This window comes from Malania oleifera, chromosome 5, assembly GCF_029873635.1.
Source record: "Malania oleifera isolate guangnan ecotype guangnan chromosome 5, ASM2987363v1, whole genome shotgun sequence".
Lineage (NCBI taxonomy): Eukaryota > Viridiplantae > Streptophyta > Magnoliopsida > Santalales > Ximeniaceae > Malania > Malania oleifera.
Window position 1 is genome coordinate 6,220,905 of NC_080421.1, and position 7,939 is coordinate 6,228,843.

The following is a 7,939-nucleotide window of genomic DNA, read 5'->3' on the forward strand; positions in this document are numbered from 1 at the left end:
TCGAGACTCCTCGGCTTCTCCTCATTGACGAGTCTCTAAATTTTGTCAACGAGAAGAACAAAAGCTTCGTCGACGAAATCTGGCTTCGTCAATGAGGCTTGCTCTTTTACCAAAATATCCCTCTCTTTAACTATTTAAACCCATTTATCACGGTTTGGGTTCTTACAACCTCCCCTCCTTACAAAAAATTTCGTCCTCAAATTTTTCCATCTCTCATTCACAAACTCATACATACAATCAAACACGTATCTACCACTCTAGAGAAAAATTGGCGACCACTACAGCGTAGTCCCATCATCCATATACACATACATACCCTCACTTATGGCGGAGGAATACTGTGGTCACATATACAACTGTCTCAGGAGTTCACACACACACACACACACTCTCGACGACTAACCACCTATCCCAACCCACAGTAGGATCATATACAAGTGCTCAAAACAACTATGGATACTTCCAGCGTGTTTCCGTTTCCAGTTCCTAAGAAGTTTCCTCAACCTCGTGGTTCCGCCACAATACCTTCACTAACGGTATCTCTTTGGTACGAAACTTCTGAACTTTACGGTCCAGAACCTGAGCATGTATATCCCCATACGCTAAAGTATCCCCTATTTCCAACTCATCATAACTAATAACATGCGAAGGATCCAACACATACCTTCTCAACATGGATACGTGAAACACATCGTGGACCCTCGAAAGTGCTGGAGGTAATGCAATCCTGTAGGCTACCGGACCCACTCGCTCAAGTACCTCGAATGGTCCGATATACTTCGTGCTCAGCTTGCCCTTCCTCCCAAATCTCATCACCCCTTTCATCGAAGCAATACGTAGAAATACCTTACCTCCCACTTTGAACTCTAACTCACGGCGGCAAACATCTGCATAACTCTTCTATCGCCTCTGAGCTGATCTAATCCTTTCCCGGATCAAACTCACCTTCTCAGACGCTTGCTGCACAAGTTCAGGTTATAACACCTGACATACACCAACCTCATCCCAACACAAAGGAGATCGACACCTCCGATCATACAAAGTCTCGAACGGTGTCATCCTGATACTAGACTAGAAGTTGTTATTATAAGCGAACTCTACAAGTGGCATAAATTGTATCCAGCTACCACTGAAGTCTAACACATAAGCTCGCAACATATCTTCCAATATCTGTATCGTCCTTTCCGATTGTCCATCAGTCTGGGGGTGGAACGTTGTACTGAAAGTAAGCTTCGTCCCCAATGCCTCTTGTAAGCTCATCTAGAATCAAGGAGTAAACCTTGAAATCTCGATCCGATACTATGGACACTGGTACTCCGTGCATTCTCACAATCTCATGCACATACAAATCTGCTAGCCTACTCAAAGGATAGCCAACTTTCATCGGTATGAAATGCACAGATTTTGTCAATCTATCCACGATCGCCCAGATAGCATTCTGCCCATGAAGTACTAGAGGCAATCCGATCACAAAATCCATGAAAATATGCTCCCATTTCCACGCCAGATAGGCAAAGGCTGCAACAGCCCTGCCGACCTCTGATGTTCAGTTTTCACCTGCTGACACGTCAGACACTGCTCCACGAACTGAGCAATCTGCCTCTTCACACCATACCACCAGAAGGTCTCGTGCAAGTCCCAATACATCTTTGTACTACCAGGATGCACCGTATACATAGAACGATGAGCCTCCTCTAGAATCGTCCTTCTGATTTCATCATCATTCGGAACACATAATCTGGTCCCAAACCTCAGCACTCCTCCCTCAGAGATGCTAAATTCTGTAACCATTCCCTGCTATACATTTTCCCTAACCTCTGCCAACTCTGCATCACTAGCCTGCGCGGCTTTTATACGCTCGAACAAGGTCGGTTGGACTTCCAAACCAGCAAGATAAGTTTGATGATCACCAACAACCATTTCTATACCTGAGCTTTCCAAATCCCGTTTGATGTGACACTGAGTTACAATCACAGATACAACCGCAGGTCCTAACTTCCGACTCAATGCATCAGCCACCACATTAACCTTCCTTGGGTGATAACTGATCGTGCAATCGTAGTCCTTAATCAACTCTAGCCACCGCCTCTGTCTCATATTCAACTCCTTCTGGGTGAAGAAATACTTAAGACTTTTATTATCTGTGAAGATCTCACACTGCACACCGTACAAGTAGTGTCGCCAGATCTTCAATGAATACACAACAGCAGTCAACTCCAAATCATGCGTAGGGTAATTCTTCTCGTACTCTTTCAATTGCCGAGAAGCATACGCCACTATCTTACCTTGCTACATAAGCACACATCTCAAACCTTTCAGAGACGCGTCGCCATAAATCACAAATCCACCATCCCTCGAAGGAATGGTCAACACTGGAGCAGTAACCAGCCGGTGCTTCAACTCCAGAAAGCACTACTCGCAATCACTAGTCCACTCAAACTGGACTCCCTTCCTAATCAATCATGTCAGAGGTCCAAAAAGTTTAGAGAAACTCTCCACGAATCGACGATAGTAACCCGCTAGTCCTAGAAAACTACGAACCTCCTACACATTCTTCGGCCTCACCCAGTCGACCACAACTTCAATCTTACTAGGATCAACTGATATACCATCACCAGTCACCACATGGCCTAAGAACGCAATCTGACTTAACCAGTATTCACACTTCTTCAATTTAGCATACAACTTCTTCTTCTAGAGAATCTGTAACACTAACCCCAAATGTTCCACGTGCTTTTCCATACTCCTCGAGTAAACCAGAATGTCGTCAATGAATACCACTATGAACCGATCTAGGTACTCATGGAAAACTCTGTTCATCAGATCCATGAACACTGCCGGAGCATTCGTCAACCCAAAAGGCATGACCAAAAACTCGTAGTGGCCATATCTGGTCCGAAAAGCAGTCTTCACTACATCCTCCACTCTAACCCTCACCTGATGATATCCTGATAGCAAGTCGATCTTCGAAAAGACTCGCGTTCCCTGCAACTGGTAAAAAAGATCATCTATACGAGGTAAAGGATAGCAATTTTTCACAGTCATCTTGTTAATCTCATGGTAATCAATGTACATTCGCATCGACCCGTCCTTCTTCTTCACAAACAATACTGGAGCTCCCTAGGGCAAAACACTAGGTTGAATGAAACCCCTGTCCAGCAATTCTTGCAATTGCTCCTTTAACTCTCGAAGTTCCGCTGGAGCCATCCAATACGGAGCTTTAGAGATCGATGCCTTACCAGACAACAACTCTATCACAAACTCCACCTCACGATCTAGAGGTAAACCGGGTAAATCATCTGGAAACACATCTGAGAACTCGCTGACTACCCGAATATCCTCGAGCCTCAACTCATTCCACGACGGTTCATGTATACAAGTTAGGTACCCCTGACATAACCTCCTCACCTGTAGTGCCGACAGAGTCTGTGGCGCTGGACGCACACACGATCCCACGAATTCATACTCCTGCTCCCCAGGAGGTCTGAAAACTACCACCTTTCTACGACAGTCGATCACGGCATAACTGGAGAACAACCAATCCATCCCCAGAATGATATCGAACCCATACATGTCGTATTGATAGCAGCTTCCCCTGAATTACCACTGGGCAATCCTCCAACATCTTCCTACATAAAGATACACTCCCAGATGGCGTAGTAACACATAATACCTCATTCATGGCTCAGGTCTCAACCCCACATCGTCCCACAAAATCCACAGACACAAAGGAATGGGTTGCACCCGAATCAAACAAAACAGAAGCTTTATTTGAAAGCAATAATAAGGTACCTGTCACCACGTTACCTTCATGCTCAGTGTAAGCTAGAATAAGAGAGTATACTCTGGTCGGAGCTATATTCGCCTGAACGGTTCCCCAAGGTATGTGATTGCTCCCTTGGTTCCACTGAATATAGGCACATCTCACCTTGGTGCTTGACAATCACGAGCCATGTGACCAGCTCGACCATAGTTATAACAGTTACCCTCAAATGACCGGCACTCACCCTCGTGCCGTCTATGGCATCTGATACAACAACCACTAGTCTAGCTCCCCTGAGAATCCTGGCCCTCGGTATTCTGACGGTAACCCGAGCCCTTGCTCCTCTTCTTCCACGATCCCTGACGAGATCCTGTCTGAGAACCAGAGGGTATTGTCCTCTTTCTCAATTCTTGATCCACCTCGTCCTCTCGGATACCAGTCTCGATCACCGTGGCTTTATCCACCAACACCGAGAACTCACAAATTTGATGCATACGCACTAGTCTGCGGTTATCCTTCCTCAAGCCCTTCTCGAACCTCCAAGTCTTCTCATACTCGCTCGAGATCAAACATGGTGCAAAGTGGGAGGTAAGGTATTTCTACGTATTGCTCCGATGAAAGGGGTGATGAGATTCGGGAGGAAGGGCAAGCTGAGCCCGAGATATATCAGACCATTCGAGGTACTTGAGCGAGTGAGTCCGGTAGCCTACAGGATTGCATTACCTCCAGCACTTTTGAGGGTCCAAGATGTGTTTTACGTATCCATGTTGAGAAGGTACGTGTTGGATCCTTCGCATGTTATTAGTTATGATGAGTTGGAAATTATGGATACTTTAGCGTATGAGGAGATACCTGTTCAGGTTCTGGACTGTAAAGTTCAGAAGTTTCGTACCAAAAAGATATCATTAGTAAAGGTATTGTGACAGAACCATGAGATTGAGGAAACTTCTTGGGAACTGGAAACGGAAATACGCCAGAAGTATCCACAGTTATTTTGAGCACTTATACATGATCCTACTGTGGGTTGGGATAGGTGGTTGGTCGTCAGGAGTGTGTGTGTGAACTCCTGAGACTGTTGTATATGTAACCACGATATTCCTCCACCATAAGTGAGGGTATGTATGTGTATGTGTATGATGGGACTATGCTGTAGTGGTCCCCAGTTTTCTCTTGAGTTGTGTCTATGTGTTCAACTGATGTATAAGTTAGTGAATGAGAGATGGCAAATTTCGAGGAGAAAATTTTTGTAAGGAGAGGAGATTGTAAGAACCTAAACTGTGATAAATGGGTTTAAATATTAAAGAAAGGGGCAAATTGGGAATTTGGCAGATTTCGTCGACGAAGCCAGAATTTCGTTGACGAAATTAAGAGACCCGTCGACGAGGAGAAGCTGGAGAGTCTCGGAAAAACTGGCGATCTCAGATTCGTTGACGAGGCCACCAATTCATCGACGAAGTTAGTGGAAGATTCATCGACGAAGGCACCATTTCGTCGACGAATGCGCCCTAGTCAAAGGACTATAAAAGGAAATTTTCATTACTACTTCACTAAGTAACTTAGATTTTCTCTCTCTCTCTCTCTAGAACTCTCCCCACACACTCTCTCTCTAAGTTTATTCACCGATCGTTGATGGAATCGAAAATCTGAAGTCACCACAAGGATTGTGGAAGGATTCTCTACAACTTCTACGGATTGGAATCTCGTTTCGGAGATTTTTGGGTTTCGGCGTAAAATCAAGAGAAGGCTTGATTTTCAATTCTGATCCGATAGTTTTGTAGGTAACGGTCTTGTGAACATATTTTGTACTGTGATTTGTAGGTTTTGGAATTCGGTTCGCTGTTTAGGGGCCTTAGAGTTCAAGATTTGTGATTCGGGGAAAAGGTAAGGGGAACTATGTTTATATTAGTTATTTTTTGAAATCGGACTCGGTGGAACTATGGTCCACGGTCTTGTGTGTGTTTTGACTACTCATTTGGGGGGATCTAACGGGAAAAACTATGGGTTTTTCATTATTACAGTTTTTGGGAAAAATGGGTCGACGGGCTGCATCCCTAGTTTTGTTGAAACCGTGGGCATATGTTGATTTATACTGTGATATTGGGATAGTCGTGCCTTGACTTATTTAAACTGTATTTGTTTGAAAAATCATGATTTAGATTACCAAATGGGTGTGGTTTGTTTGGTTATATGAGCATGCATATGTTGTATCTTAGTAAAATAGGAACGGGGTTCCAAATTGTTCTACGTTTGAAAATCTAGTTTTTTCTGAACTAGATTGGCCGGCTTTCGAGCCAAAGGGTGTGCGAACACCAAATCTGCACCAGTTTAACGCTGATGCTATTCCAGGTTACCGGGGGCACCGGCGTTTGCCGAAGGGTGTGAAATTTCACCAAACTGCCGGCGTTGGCCGAAGGGTGTGAAATACCACCAGATCACCGGTTTTTATCAAAGGGTATGAAATACCACCAGACAGTCCGGCTTCAAGCCAAAGGGTGTGATGACACCAGATTGTATTGCTTGGTTTGTGAAAATACTAGAACTATTTTGATTGTTTTGATTATTGATTCATGCATGTTAGTGTATCATGATAACACTTAAATGTCACACACCGATATAACATGTGTTCTTCCTTACTGAGAGGTGTCTCACCCCTGCTGTACGTACATATTTACAGGTCCTTCAAGTAACCGGAACTAGCGTCCTGGTGTAGGGAGCGTAGTGTCCGGTGTACAGCGTTTAGCGCTTGGGTAAGTGATAGGACTGTATTTTGATGGGTTGCCATTTTGGGATGTGTTGGGCACCCAGTTTGTACGTTTTGATAGAGCCATATTCTGCTCTTCTATAGACTTTGGTATGGTACTGTATATGTTTATATAGAATGACTTTTCCGCTACGTATATGATTGTGATTGGATGTGTTTAGGGTGCCTGGGAACCCCACGGGGTCGGACCCTCATCCATTGTACTGTATCTTTGGATGTTTGATCGGATACAGGGACAGGTTAGATTACATTTTCACCCTTGGGTCCCATTTCAGGGTTCGGGGCGTGACAGCTTGGTATTAGAGCTAACCAGGTTATTAGATCTTGTAAACTTGGTTATGCTTAGTTGTCAGTACATACTAGAGTATAGGATGTGGATATAGGTTGAGTTGGTTAAGGATTGTTCGGTTGCTAGATCGGGGTTTGTCGATGGTATTCCGTATTTTTCCTAGGATGACAATTCCAGTAAAAGTAGGGCAGATCATTGATGACTTTCATGTTGGTGTGATTGGACAGACCTAGACCTAGCAGGGAGTAGTTAACACGACTAGTGTAGATCATGGTGTTAACTATATTTGTTGTAGGGATACTAATAGATTTATATTGTGCTGCAGAATGGATCCCAAGGATAATGACCTGGAAAATGGATTCGAGGAGACTGCAAGTGATGAGTCTCCTTCTGTGCCTCGAGGTTTGATGAGGCAGGTGTTACGGGAGATCGGGCGGAGTGTGAGGAGACGCGAGCGCTCTCCTATTGCTGCGGGGTGCACCATTGAAAGGCTCACACGCATGCATCCTCCAACGTTCTCTAGAGGACCTGACCCGACAATAGTAGAGGATTTGGTGGAGAAGACTGAGAGGATCTTGGAGGTCTTGCACTGCACGGATAGGTAGCGAGTTCTTTATGCCACCTTCCAGCTATCTGGGGAGGCGGGTCGATGGTGGACTGCAATGAATCTGCTGGAGAAACAAAGGGGTGGTCCTGAGGAGATGACGTGAAACCGATTCAAGGAGGTGTTCTTTGACAGATACTTTCTAGCTTCAGTACGTGATGTGAAGGCAGATGAGTTTTCTGCTTTGACTCAGGGGAGTTTGACGGTGCAGGGGTATGTAGCTCGGTACATAGAGTTGTCCCGCTTTGCACCCTGTATGATCTCGAGCGAGTATGAGAAGACTCAGAGGTTCGAGAAGGGTTTGAGAAAGGATATCCGCAGACTAGTGGGTATGCTTCAAATTCGTGAGTTCTCGGTGTTGGTGGATAAAGCCACGATGATCGAGACTGGTATCCGAGAGGAGGAAGTGGATCAGGAATCGAGGAAGAGGATAGTACCTTCTGGTTCTCAGACAGGATCTCGTTAAGGATCGTGGAAGAATAGGAGCAAGGGCTCGAGCTGCCTCCAGAATACTGAGCGTCG